The 14,655-nt window shown below is 34.3% G+C and overlaps 1 pseudogene; it reads right to left on the reverse strand.

Moving 5' to 3' along the window:
- Positions 1-13,733: 13,733 nt before the first annotated feature.
- Positions 13,734-14,268, reverse strand: LOC108324501 (60S ribosomal protein L2, mitochondrial-like; annotated as a pseudogene).
- Between the last annotated feature and the right edge of the window lie 387 nt (positions 14,269-14,655).

Raw genomic sequence — 14,655 nt, forward strand, 5'->3', positions numbered from 1 at the left:
AACAAAAACAAAGGCTGACATAAGAGATCTCAAAAAAACTTATGGCGGAGGTTAGGACGGAGCTAAGGGCGGAGCTTAGGACAGAATTGTATGATGAAGTCACTACATAAGTGACTGACAAAGTTATGTGCCAGTTCTAGCAGCAATCTAAGAGTTATGGGATGCGCCCGCAGCCATCTCCAGTACAGGAACCTATTGTGTCTCCCACAGGTAAAATCAATAAACATTTATGTTTTTATTATTTTTTTAATCTAACCTTTACTCTGATAAGGAGAAGCGAAAAAGGAAGTTGTTCAGCACCAGCCGTCCTAGGGGATGACATGGACAATGCTAGTTCATGTCTGCTATACGTTTTAGATGGTATCAGGACGATGTTGCTAGATCGTGGAACAATGTTTAAGGCAGCGATTGTTGTTCATGGTATGGAGCTATCAACGGATGAGGTGAAGGTCTTAGTAGACGACATTATCATACCAAATGCCTCAGTTCCTCTACCCACAGATGAGATTTTCACTGTGGCACAGGCATTCTAGCTTTTATCGCTTGGCCTAAACACTTGGTTGGTTCAGTTTCTGACCCCCCGGTATGAACTTCTACTTAACACTTGTTAATTTTAAATTTTACATGTTATTGATGTCGAAACTTATCTTATTTTTCCATGTAACAACGTATGCATGGACAAGAGAAGATTCGTTTATATGAGGACGATATTGTTGATGCATTGCAGGAACTTTATGACATCATTGGAGATGAGCCTATGGAGGTTGAATATGATGCTAATGTATTTAGGAGAGGCTTTAAGGTCCCAATAGACCTGCATAGCCAAGATGTCAGGAGGCTTGCGTCGGGAAGAGAAGAGTTGAATATTACATTAATTCAGCTATGGGTGATGTAAGTCTATGAGCAATTATTTATATAAAATTGATTTATATATCAAGTATACTTATATCAAAGGTAACTTTTGATTTCAGGTATATGTTTGGTGTCAATAACGACTTGGGGTACAATGATGTCTATGGGTTCATTGATCCCCAAGTCATTCACGAAGCAAATGATTTTGATGACATCACAACATATCTCACCAGCAGATTTGGAAGCGGGCATTAGTACAAAAATAACGTATAACGTCACGTGTTCAACGTCCAACCACTAAATAACCAACGTTAAAAATGAGCAGTGGCATTTTTGTAAATAAATGCAATTATTAAACGTCGTTTAAAATTGTAATTCGACGTAAAAGGATATAAAAAGTCGAATGACTTTTAAATTCGACGTCAAAAGGTTAGTGAATTCAATAAAAATTTGAGCGGGAGATTGAAAATTCATTAGCTTTATCTTAGCGCGCGATACCCTCTTCTCTTCTTAAACTTTTCTCGAATGAAGTTTGACGAGCATCACATGTAATTTTTCTTTCATTTGATACAAATGCATGTTAATTAATTACTTTATGTATTATTTTTGTTTGTTTTAACCGATTATTTTCGTGCTCTTATCCTTCATAGGCGCATTCTGCTTTCTCTCTCACTGTGACAAAACTTTATTCCGACGAACCCACCTTTTGAAGGTTAGTTTTCGTTTTCGTTTTCGTTTTGAAGAACTTATTTGTTGAACTTGTTTGTTGTTTTTTTGTTGAACTTAGTTGTTGTTTTTTTGTTGAACTTGTTTGTTGTTGTTGTTTAGTTGAACTTGTTTGTTGTTGTTATTTGATTGAACTTGTTTGATGTTGGTTATTGTTGTTTGTTGTTGATACTGCACTATACGTTCATAGTTCATTCTTTATAAAATACCAAACACTGAAATTTGTTGTTTTTTTGCTTTTCAGATCTCGTAGAGTTGTAAAAAAGGATCAGAATTAATTAAAAAAAACAAAAAAATTTTATTAACGTCGAATATTGACAAAATTCGATAACGTCGTATATTAACAAAATTCGACGTTAATTTAACGTAGAATTTTTTAAATTCGACGTAAATTTAACGTCTCCTAATATGACGTCGTTCGCGAATTCGCCGTTAAAAGCCCAAAATATTCGACGTTGTACGCGATTTTTGTACTAGTAAGGAAATAAATATATTTTATTCCTTATATATCTGGGTAAGTGAAGTTTGTTAACTTCATAAAGATCGATATGTGATTTTAATATATAACAATTAAGTTATTATCAATTTCAGGCACTATTGGCAGCTACTTGTTATTTCCGTACTAGAGAGCTATGCTTTGTGGTTCTGCTCATTGCAGAAGTCTCCTTCCAAACATCTCAGACAAGCAGTTGATTGGTAAGAACCTCAATGTTTGGACTTTTTTTGTTATATAAATGAATGCTAAAACTTTTTTTTTATATAGTTCTATTGTAGCACATATGATGTTGGTTGGGAGATCAACTGCTAACGGTAGAAAGCTTGCATGGGTTGCTCTCAAGGTTTGACATATGTTAAAGTCATAGCTTCTTATAGTTTTTTTTTGTTTTAATGATTTTCACTAACTATTTACAATTATGATGATATATTGTAGTGTAACAGACAAAGTGAGTCATATGAGTGTGGATACTATGTAATGTATTTGATGGTCCACATTATTCCTTCTCAGATCACAAGAGGTTGGGAAACGCTAGTATTTAAATTTAATATTTTTTTATTTTCTCCAACATTTGAAATTCATATACACTAATTAATATCAATTGTCTTGTGCAGAGATTCTAGACTCCTTCTCCACTTCCTGAGAAGCCGCTTACATTCCCGAGGAAGGCATTTGCAAAGCATTTAGTCAGATTATATAATAATTCATAGTTATTAGATTTAGGTTAAACCCATTCGGAGGTCCCTATTTTCGTGGGGTTGTCCCAGTTACATCCCCGTCTTTTAAGTTTTGCCAATTAGGTCCTTAATATTGAAAAATTGAATGAATTGGGCCCCTGCCATTAAATCAACTTAACGGGGTTAAGTTTTTGCTTACCCGTGAGGTTGACGTGCATTATTTTGGATATGTGGCGTGCACAGACCCTTATACTGGGTTTTTTATTTCTACGTGACATTTTCTTAACCAACGAATTTAAAAATTGGGGTTTTTGTTAGGGATTATAAAATTAGGGTTAATTGAAAATTGAATTGGGATTATAATTTGGAAGAGAAAAATCTGAAGTTGAGTGTTTCGCAAGCAGAGGTGAAGTCCTTAGGGCATTGGAGCTTCGTGATTGGAGTAAGGGTTGTTATCTGGACGTGAATTGCGAAGTCCTCGAACGTGTATCACAAGCGGTTGGTGTGCATTTTCGTGGGAGGTTAGTATGTGTACTATAGATAGGTATCAATTTAATATTCGGTGCTTTTTGTTGTTATCTGGCCATGCTTTTTTGAATGTGGGGTTGGGGTTGATTGTAGTGTGATTGTATGCATATTGCGATTGTGGTCCCACATGTCCCCCATAGTTAAAGTTCCTTGTCTGCTATCATTATCAGTTGTTCAATGTTTTAATATTTGGTGTTTTTTGTCATTTTACGTTTATTTATAGTTGTAGAATATTCTTGATTTTGTTGTTTGTGATGGAGGGTGATATAGAGGTTGTTATTCACCATAGGGGGAACTTGGTGAACGAAGGGTGCCTAAAGTATGAAGGGGAAAATGATACTATGCATTTTGACCCTGACTTGTGGAGTTACTTTGTTGTGGTAAGTGCAGTAAAATCGCTTGGATATGATGGATTTAAGGATTTGTGGTATTCTGTTGGATGTGGTCCTGTATTAGATGGTAAGCTAGAAGCCTTGTGTGATGACGTAGGAGTTATGCATATGATCAATTTAGCTAGGTTAAATGGCCAGGTTCATTTATATGTTGTGCACACTGTGTCTGAACCTGATGTCATTCAGATGATTGAATATAATGTTCATGAAGAAGGTCAGGAAGTTGCACTTGAGATGCATGAGGGTGGTGAGTGTGCAATGTTGGATGAAAGGACAGAAGAAGATGATGGTTTATGTCTTAAGCAATCCTTGGAAGATGGTGGTGTCACAAAACAGTTGGATGAGGGGGTAGGTGGTCATGTTGGTGAGGGTGACAGAATAGAAGTTGATGTTGAGGGTGAGGGAATACAAGATGATGAGGGTCATGATGAGAGGACAAAACCAAATAATGTTCAGGAGACAATAGAAGTTGATGTTGAGGGTGAGGGAATACAAGATGATGAGGCTCATGACGAGAGGACAGAACCAAATAATGTTCAGGAGACAATAGAAGTTGATGTTGAGGGTGAGGAAATACAAGATGATGAGATGAGGCTCATGATGAGAGGACAGAACCAAATAATGTTCAGGAGACAATAGAAGTTGATGAAGCACATGATGAGAGTCCAAAAGCAAATGATGTATAGGGTGAGACAATGGAAGTTGATGAACCACATGATGAGAGGACAAAAGTAAATGACGGTGAGGCTAACAGAACAGAAGTAGAAGAAGAGTTGGAGGACATAGAATAACAAGTTCGTGAATGGAGTAAATCAGATGATGATAATGGTGAAGTGAATAGTATGGATGGTTTAGTAGACATAAACATTCAGTGTGACTTTAGAGAAAATGATAGTTCTGGTAATATGGAGGTTGATTGCAGTGTTCTTTGTGAGTCAGATTTGGAAGAACATGACATTAGTGATAGCAGTTTATTCAATGATGAATGGGAATCTGAGGAGTTAACTGCTCCTGATATCAGTGATGAAGAAAGTGATGTTGAAGAGGGATATGGAAATTGTATTACATTCACTATGCCAAAAGAGATGGTTAATTTCAACTGGGAGGTGGGAACATTTTTTGGGCACAAAAAAGACATCTTGGATGCCATCAAAACCTACGCACTAGAGAATGAAAAAAATCTAAAATTTATTAAAAATGATAAAAAAGAATAAGGCTTAAGTGTGCGGGAGCAAAAGGAGAATGTCCATGGATGGCTTATTTTGGTTACATGGAGGCAATAGATACATGGCAGTTGAGGATTGTGGTGGATCGACACACATGCAGTAGGGATCACAAGTTGGGCATATTCAATGCAAAATGGCTAAGTAAAAAATTGGAAAAAACAGTAAGAGAGAATTCTAATGTTAAGGGTGTTGACATTAGAGATAAAATAAGTAGGAAATGGAACATAGCAATAAGTAAAAATATGGCTTACAGGGCGAAAGCCTATGCTTCAGACGAAGTGGAAGGGTCCTTCACTATGCAATATAGTAGAATTTATGATTATGCTCATGAGCTATTAGCAAGAAACCCAGGGTCCACTATCAAGGTCAAAGTTAAGGACTATGATGGAAAGCAAATATTTGAAAGGACTTTTCTTACTCCAATCACGAAGCTCCAATGCCCTAAGGACTTCACCTCTGCTTGCGAAACACTCAGCTTCAGATTTTCTCTTCCCAATTATAATCCCAATTCAATTTTCAATTAACCCTAATTTTATAATCCCTAACAAAAACCCCAATTTTTAAATTCATTGTTTAAGAAAATGCCACGTAGAAATAAAAAAACCTAGGTACAAGGGTTTGTGCACGCCACGTATCCAAAATTATCCACGTCAACCTCACGGGTAAGCAAAAACTTAACCCCGTTAAGTTGATTTAACGGCAGAGGCCCAATTGATTCAATTTTTCAATAGTAAAGACCTAATTGGCAAAACTTAAAAGACGGGGATGTAACTGGGACAATCCCACGAAAATAGGGACCTCCGAATGGGTTTAACCTTAGATTTAAAATACATTAGAACATGTTGATTTATAGTTACTAGACTTTGTACATTATGTTTTAAACATTATGTGATGTAAATATTGAATATTGTGTTGAATCTGTGTTGTATATATTGTGTTTGATATGTAGGTCTGTTTTTGTGATAGTGGATATCACAAAAACATACCTGTTATTAAAAAAAATTGCAGGAGAATAGGCCTCGGTTATAGCCAAAACCGACGTAGAAAGCCTACATATGGCTTCGGTTCAACTACAACCGATGCCATAGGGTGCACGATAATTTATTTTAAAAAAAAATATAGTGCTTTGGCAGCGGTTCAAGCTAGAACCGTTGCCATAGGTCCAGGTTATTACCTCGGTTGATGAAGAACCGAGGCAGTATCGTTCAACATATTACCTCGGTTGTAACCGAGGCCAAAAGTCCCCAACCTTTTTATCTCGCCTGTATATAGCTCGGTTCGAAAACCGAAACATATTGTCAAAAACAACCGTTGTTATTTCCCTTCGTTGCACTAGTGTGTGTATATATATATATATATATATATATATTAATTCTTAAATAATTCAATTATCAAATGCATAAATAATATGAACATTAAAAAAAAACTCACAAATACAGTATAATAAGATTTCTAATTAGAAATGATATCTTGATTAGAACTTAATTTATTAGTGTTAAATGTCTTCCATGGTTATTTTCATGGTGGCAATTCAACATAAAGTTATTTTGTTAAGTAAGTTTGAGCTTTATTATGATAAGTACTGAAAAGAATGAAAAGAAGGAGTTTATAAGAAATATAAGGCGAAGAAAAATAAAATTGAAGTTTGAAACTAGAAATGGTTGCTATTATGTTGCATAAAGGTTGAATAGTGGAAAGGAAAGTTGAATGAATCTTAAGTTATATGTGTTTTTTTTTTCTTTTAAGTATTGTTATGTATTGTTAGAAAAGAGCCAAACATGTCTACATTAAGAATTTATTATTTTTAGTTGTTACTATTTCCCTAGAATCATGTTGTTGGCGGGAAGTTATTTTTAACTTCTATAAATTGTAATGTTTTTATTTTAAATAAGATTATTCAATCTTTTATAAAGAAAATTTATCTTTATTTTTTAGGTTTAATTGCTTCCTTTGTCCCCAGTTTGGTTGAATTGTGTCAAATTCATCCTCATTTTTAAAAAAGTTTCATTGTCGTCCTCACGTGGTATAAAAGTGTCAATTGAATCCAAACATAGAAAAAATTTGTGTCAAAGTAGTCATTTTTCCTATACCTCTGTGTCTTCCTTTCATATGTCACTTCTCTAGAGCTATGAAAAGCCTTAAATTGGATAAGGTAAAATGAATATCTGTACTTGATTGTATGAAAGGAAGACACAGAGATATAGGAAAAATGACTACTTTGACACAAATTTTTTCTATGTTTGGATTCAATTGACACTTTTACACCACGTGAGGACGACAATGAAACTTTTACACCACGTGAGGACGACAATGAAACTTTTTTAAAAATGAGGATGAATTTGACACAATTCAACCAAACTGGGGACAAAGGAAGCAATTAAACCTATTTTTTAATATTCCAAAGAGTTCTTTAATATTAAGATCTCTAGAATGGATTTTGAAACAAATTTTTCTCAAATTTCTCTTCTCGTTTTCAACGAAAAACTATGATTTATGAATTGTCAAAATGAGACTTACTTAGAGGCATTGGATATTTGGGACGCTATAAAAGAGAATTACGAAGTTCTTTCGATACCAGACAATCCTAACATCGCCTAAAATCAAGAATCCTAAAGAGAGAAAAACTCGAAAGACAAAAGTCATGCCTTTTTGTTGGTGTTTCTACAACCATCCTTGTTAGGATATTGACTCTCAAATATATAAAAATGGAATATGCCAAGAGATAAGAGATTTCAAGCATGCAAGTGCTTGATTTAAGGTGAGAATTAGAGCTTCAAAGGATGAAAGAAGTTGACACCATCAATGAATATTCAAACAAATTGTTGGGTATTTCCAGATAAAGATGTTAGACAGTGATTTGTAAAAGATGAATAGTCAAACTGGAATAATGAATGAGTACATGATACTTCTGAGAGGTACCAGATCACTCTCTGGTGTTCATGAAAGGTGAAACATTGTTGTTTGCAAACTTGCAGAGTTTGGAACAGTAAAGAAAGATCAAAATTGGATGGCTACAATGAAGGAGGAAATGTTTATGATTGAGAAAAATAGAACATGGGATCTAGTTGATCGACCCCAAGATAAGAAGGTTATCAAAGTCAAATGAGTGTACAAAACCAAGTTAAATTTTGATGGTTCCATCAACAAACACAAGGCAAGACTTGTTGTGAAATGTTATGTTCAAATCTTTAGTGTGGATTACTCGGAAACCTTTGTGTCCATTGCTCGATTAGACACCATAAGGATTTTACTTGTTGTAAACTAGATGTAAAACCAACATTTTTAAATGGTATTTTATATGAAGAAATTTATGTTGAACAACCTGAAGGTTTTGTGAAGAATGCAGAATAGGACAAGGTGTATCTTCTAAAAAAGGCTCTTTATGGATTAAAATTAGCTCCATGAGCTTAGTACAATAGGATAGATGAACATTTTTTAAACATCGATTTTAAGAAAAACCAGTATGAAGCCACCTTTTATGTTAAACATCAAACAAATGATGTTTTTATAGTTTCACTTTATGTTGAAGAAATTTTGATGAAAAAAATGATGTAGGGATGATACAGGAATTGAAACAAGAAATGATGAAGGTTTTTGAGAAAACAAAAAATGATGAAGGTTTTTAGATGACAGATCTTAGGTTAATGACTTTCTTCCTTTGAACAAAAATTAAGCAAGTTAAACATGAAACCTTTATCTATCAGAAAAAGTATGCCAAGGAGATTTTAAAGAAGTTTAGATTTGAAGAATGCATAGAAGCCAACACTTCTATGAACCAAAAGGAGAAACTGAATAAGGAAGATGGAGTGATAAAGTGAATGAGGGATACTTTATACTACAAAACGTCCTAATATTTTAAATGTTGTAAGCATTTTGTCTAGGTTTGTGCACTATGCAGGTGAATTACATCTTAGAGCTACCAAGAGAATGTCAAAGGCACAAATGATTTTGGTGTTAAGTTCACATGGAGTAAAAATTTTAAATTAGATGGTTTCTCTAATAGTGATTTAGGAGGCTCCATGAATGACATGAGAAGTACTTTAGGTTATTGTTTTACTCTTAGATCTAGTGTTTTCTCATGGAGCTCAAAGAAGCAAGAAATTGCGGCTCAATCCACTATTGAAGTAAAATTTATTGTAGCAACAATTGTTGTTAATCAAACTTTATGCCTGAGAAAGATTTTAATGGATCTAAATCTATAGCAGAAAAAAAGTACCAAGATTGTTTATGACAACTAAGTTGTTATTGTTATTTCTCATAACCATGTGTTTCATGACAAAACTAAGCATTTCAACATCAAATTATTTTTCTTAAGAAAGTATAGAAAAAGGGATTAATAACGTTGGTTTAGTGTAAGTCTAAAAATCGGCTTGTTGTTTTGTTTACAAAGCCACTTCCAATCAGTAGGTTTGATCTTCTAAGACAATAGATTGTTGTTTGCTCCTCCTAAAGTAAGGAGGAGTGTTAGGAAAATGTTTCAGGACTGAAACATGTCTACATTCAGAATTTGTTATTTTTAGTTGTTATTGTTTTCCAAGTTTTAAGGAGTCAATTTTAGTTGATTTGTTATTTTCATGGCTTATTTATAGAACCATGTTGTTAGTGGGAAGTTATTCCTAAGTTTTATAAATTGTAATGTTTCTCTTTTAAACAAGATTATCATATCTTTATCTACTCTTTGTTAAGCAAATTTTACTTTTCTTAAAATATTCCAACATGTATGAGTTGAAATTGGTGTGTGTGAAAGTGGTCCAAAACTATCTCACCCACTCTGCTAATCATCCATAAGAGGTTACTACACATTTTGAAAATTTAAGTGTGAGTTTAGCATCTTGAAAATTTAAGTATGAGTTTAAGTCCGACATTAAGTAAAGATGAAAAAATTAAACACTATATAAATAATTTATAAATGTATTATTTTAAGATTTTATAATAAAGGTAGCATCAATCTTTTATATAATAAAAGATTTGAATTTGTGTCTCATTAGTGTTATATCATTGATAAATTTCTTTGAAAATATTAATTAGTGGTATCAAAATTGATTCTTCATCTTGGTGATCAACTAAAAAAATGCAATAAACATTCTCTTTTTTAAGTTTTATATAAGAAAAAAATCTATAAAGTCATTAATTTTAAAGTAAAAATAATATAAATCTTTATATAAGTTTGGACTTGTATATTATTGATATTGTATTGGTAAATCCTTTAACCATTCAAAACATGCATAAGGTTACAACATGTGCAAATGAGAATCCTATTGAACAACAATGTAATGGAAATGGGTCTTTATAGCCTGTTGTTAACACTCTCTCATGCCAGATTAAAATAAACACATCTCCATCATTCACTCAAAATTTGTATATAGTCAAATTCATTTCTAACATGTTCATTTACGCATATTAATATATATGGTCTCACTTGTGTCTATTAATTAATATATAATTATTTTCAAACAATTAAATTGCTAAAACATTTCTCCCATAATATTTTGTAATTTTTTTAATTAATAAAAAAAATGTATTACATCCTTTTTCGCAACTCTTACAAAGTTTATGTGGTTGGGAATAAATATAATATTTTCTTAAAATAATGTCACTCTTTCTATAGATATTTCATTGTGAATAAAAAAAGAAAGAGGTGGTTTGATCCCACGGTACAAAGAAGAAAAGGTAAATAATGAAAGCTTAGAAGAAGAAATTAACGTGAAAGGAGGGTTTTGAAGTTGGAATTACTGGTGAAAGTGAGGCATGAGATTTGTGCACATGTATAGATGCCACCTGCGCCATTTGCAGACAAAGAGTGTAAGAGGAAAGGTTCCAAGATGACTTCATTGATCAAATTTAAATTTAAATTAATGTAATATAATTTTATGGGATTGATAAAAATAATATATAAAAGTTAAAGAATTGTAAAAATTTGTGATATGTTATTTTGAATTTGGTGTGGCAGAGAGTTTCCTGAATGGGTCCTACGGCAGCTACTCTCTCTGTCTGTCTCTCTGTTTGTGTCTCTGGTCTGTTGCTGCTGCTGCTGCTGTTTTTCCCACTGCCACAACTTACTTATCACTTACCCTCTTTTGCCTTTTACTTTAACAGTGTAATGTGAAAGTTTGGTATGAAAATCAGGGATTTTCATTCAGTGAAAACTTTACTTACACTTTATTTTGTTCATTCTCTTTCCATTTTCTTTTCTCTTAATTCGGTCAATTCATCGATGTCACATCCACATATCTTTATCCTCGGCGATTTTCTTATCTGCTTCACATCCACACATTTTCTATTCAAGGATCTTCTGCTGCATCACTTTCTCACTTCCATCATTCTTCATCTTCTTCTTCTTTACTGCTTCTTATTATCTTAATCAATTACAAAAGTCATTCTATTTATTATACCATCATTTATCATTATATTTTATTATAAGAACAAAACATTATTAATATATTTTAATTCAATTCTAAATTTTATCGTAAACCTCCATACAAATATATTGGCTTATAAAAAAAATTATATTTCTATGGAGAAAAAATAAGACTGGTGCCCAAAGCTATATATACATGGAAGTTTTTGTTATCAAAAGACTACCGGTCATGGAAGGAATTGACCTAAGGTTGATCTTGTTACTGGGAATTTATTAAAATAATCTATTAACAATATGTTTTCCGTAAAAACAACAAAATATATAATATCAAAAGTATGGACAGGGATATGTATTCTTCTATACATTTTGTCATTTATTTTGTAAAGTTTTTTATCATATCTTTATGTGTTAAATTATTATTAATTTAAAGGTTAAATATGTTTTTCGTCCTTAAGTATCACACGATTTTGGTTTTAGTCTCTATTCGAAACTTTGATGATTTTTAATCTTCATAGTTTTGAAATTCTTACAATTAGTCCTTAAAATTGGACGGCATTAACTTTTAGTAGATGTGGCTAACGACCAGCCCACGTGTGATGTCACCTTTCGCTGACTACTTTTAATTGACGTGGCAGTAAAAGTGTGGTGGTCGGTCGGCCTGGTGGGTGATCGGTCACTCGATTTGGTGGTCGGTCGGCCTGGTGGGTTGTCGGTCACTCGGTCTGGTGGTCGGTCGGCCTAGTGGGTCCTATTACAATCAACAGAACAATGCAATAGAAGCGGACTATATAAAAACCAAACAGTGTTGGGCAAAGACCGAACAGTTATGGTGACGGTTGGAGTTAAATATATGAAAGACCGAACGGTGATGGGCAAAGACCGAACGGTTATGGTGACGGGTGAAGTGCAATATATGAAAGACCAAACGGTGTTGGGAAAAGACCGAACGGTTATGGGCAAAGACCACCATGCTGACCACCAGACCAAGTGGCCGACCACCCATCAGGCCGACCGACCACCCATCAGGCCGACCGACCACCACACCTTTACTGCCACGTCAATTAAAAGTAGTCAGGTGGCATGACAAGTTGGCTGGCCGTTAGCCACGTCAAACAAAAGTTAACGCCATCCAATTTTAAGTATTAATAGTAAGAATTTCAAAACTATGAGGACTAAAAACCATCAAAGTTTCGAATAGGGACTAAAACCAAAATTGTGTGATACTTAAGGGACGAAAAACATATTTAACCCTTAATTTAATACTTAGGTTCATAAATAAACATAGTATAAGATCTATTGAACATATAAAGAAATAGTAAAAAGATAAAGAAAACAATACGTAAATTAAATTATATAGAAAAAAAATGATAAAGTGTCTAAAATAAATTATTGATGTAATTAAAGAAAATTATAAAATACTTAAATATATATAATAGTTGTGTAACTAGCTCTTCCTTATGACTTATCTGTGTTTATATATAATATCAATTTTAAGTGCTCATAATAAATGTATAATATTTATAATATCAAATTTAATTACTCACAACCTTGTGATATATTTCATTTAATTTTTACCATTAATAATCATGATATTTAATATCCATAGTTGATAATTTGATTTTGTGATTTTTCTAATACTATGGTCTTCATTCTTAAATAAAACTAAGCAACTGATTGTTTTGAAAGAGATATTATTTCGAATAAAACCGCTATTAACACAATGTAAACCTAGAGCTGTCAAAACGGGTCACCCGGTCCCGATCCGGCTCGGTCCACCATGGGTTGGTCATTTAGTGAGTCAACCCAGAGTGTTGCTTCCTCCACCACCACCAAATGCTCCATGCACCATCCCATACCTAATTTGCCCTTCTAGTAAAATGGATATCAACATTTGTTTCACCTTCAACGGATGTTGATATCCATGAACGAATGTTCACATCCGTATAAGGTTACATCTTTTAATTTTTTTTGTTATTTTAGTTTATTGTTTTTATTTTAGACTTTATTTTATTAATGTTTTTTATTTGTATATATAAAAAAAACCAAAAAATTTAAATACTTTATTCAAGTTGATTCTTCAAGGATGTAGACTGTTCCCCACCCCGTGTAATCAGTTTCTCCAAAATCTTAATTTTCTCAAGAATTTTTCTATAGCTTCTTGGAGTTTCTGTTCTGCATCTCTCGTTAGAGACTCATGCAACAAATGAAGTTCCGAGTGTCTTGTAGCAGTTTCCTCTATATCTCTTCCTCTAATGACAAGATTTTCTTCAGAAGCTTTAAGTTCTCAATTATATCACTCTCTCTCAATTCAACAACCCTGAGATCACTTTCAGTGCTTTGCAATTTACCTTGTGTTAGGTTTAAGTCATCCCTCAAAATTTCCAATAGGTTTTCTTTCTCAGCAAGCTTCTCATTCAAACTGCTAAAAGCATATTCTAACTTCTTCTTTTCATCCGTCATCGAATTTGGAGAATCTCCCTACACCAGAATCTCCTCCACTTTTCCACGTGGCGCGAAGAACGGAGCTCTCGAGGCTGCAACCGCATCGCGACAATCCGATCAAAGAAACTGATTCCAATTCAGATTTCGTATCTTGTCCCTTGGCCTTGGACGAGAACGCAGACAGGAAAACCTCTCTAGTGGAAGTTCCAACGCGCGGCAACATCGAATTGAGCTCGGACATGCCACGAATGTTGTCACTATTAGTGATAGCGGGATTGAGGGCTAGGAGCTTGGACGAGCAGGCCGCGATGCCGGCGCTGGCACGACGGCGGCGGTGGACACCTTGTAGCCAGCGAACGAGTGCGATGTCGGAAGAACGGTTAAGATCGTACTCGATCTGTTCAACGACACCCAGGGAAGAAGTGGTGTTCCTTTTGAGATCTACGGTTGGTTGCAGCCGCTTAGCTCCGCCGCCTCTGTGAAACGACATTATGCGTCCCGACGAGTTGCGATCGGCGGTCTTGCGGCTTCCGAACGTAAACTGCCTCAACGCTTTCTTCACTCTAGACATTTCTTCTTCTTCCTCTTCCAACTTCAAGTGAGGATTCCTTTCACGGATATGCGAGATCCGTCAACGAAAATCAAGATTCATTCAAGGCCGAACGGATCTCCCATATCCGTTTAGGCAACCAACCATCTATGGAGCTAACTCAGTGACAATGGAAGCATCAAAAACAGAGAAGGAAACGGAAATCACAAACAAGAAAAGTATTAGGAGGAGAGGAAGAAGAAAGTGAAAGAAGAAAATAAAGTTTCTGCGAGGGTGTTGGAGTGTGGGATTGCCATAGTGAAAAAAGGGAAATAGGAAGAGAAAAAGAAGAGAAGATTTTATGGTGTGGGGGTGTGGGAGCTAGGGCAATGAAGAATGAAAGGAAGTAAGATTAGATTAGAATTTTAG

This window comes from Vigna angularis, chromosome 3 (genome assembly GCF_016808095.1).
Source record: "Vigna angularis cultivar LongXiaoDou No.4 chromosome 3, ASM1680809v1, whole genome shotgun sequence".
Classification (NCBI taxonomy): Eukaryota; Viridiplantae; Streptophyta; class Magnoliopsida; order Fabales; family Fabaceae; genus Vigna; species Vigna angularis.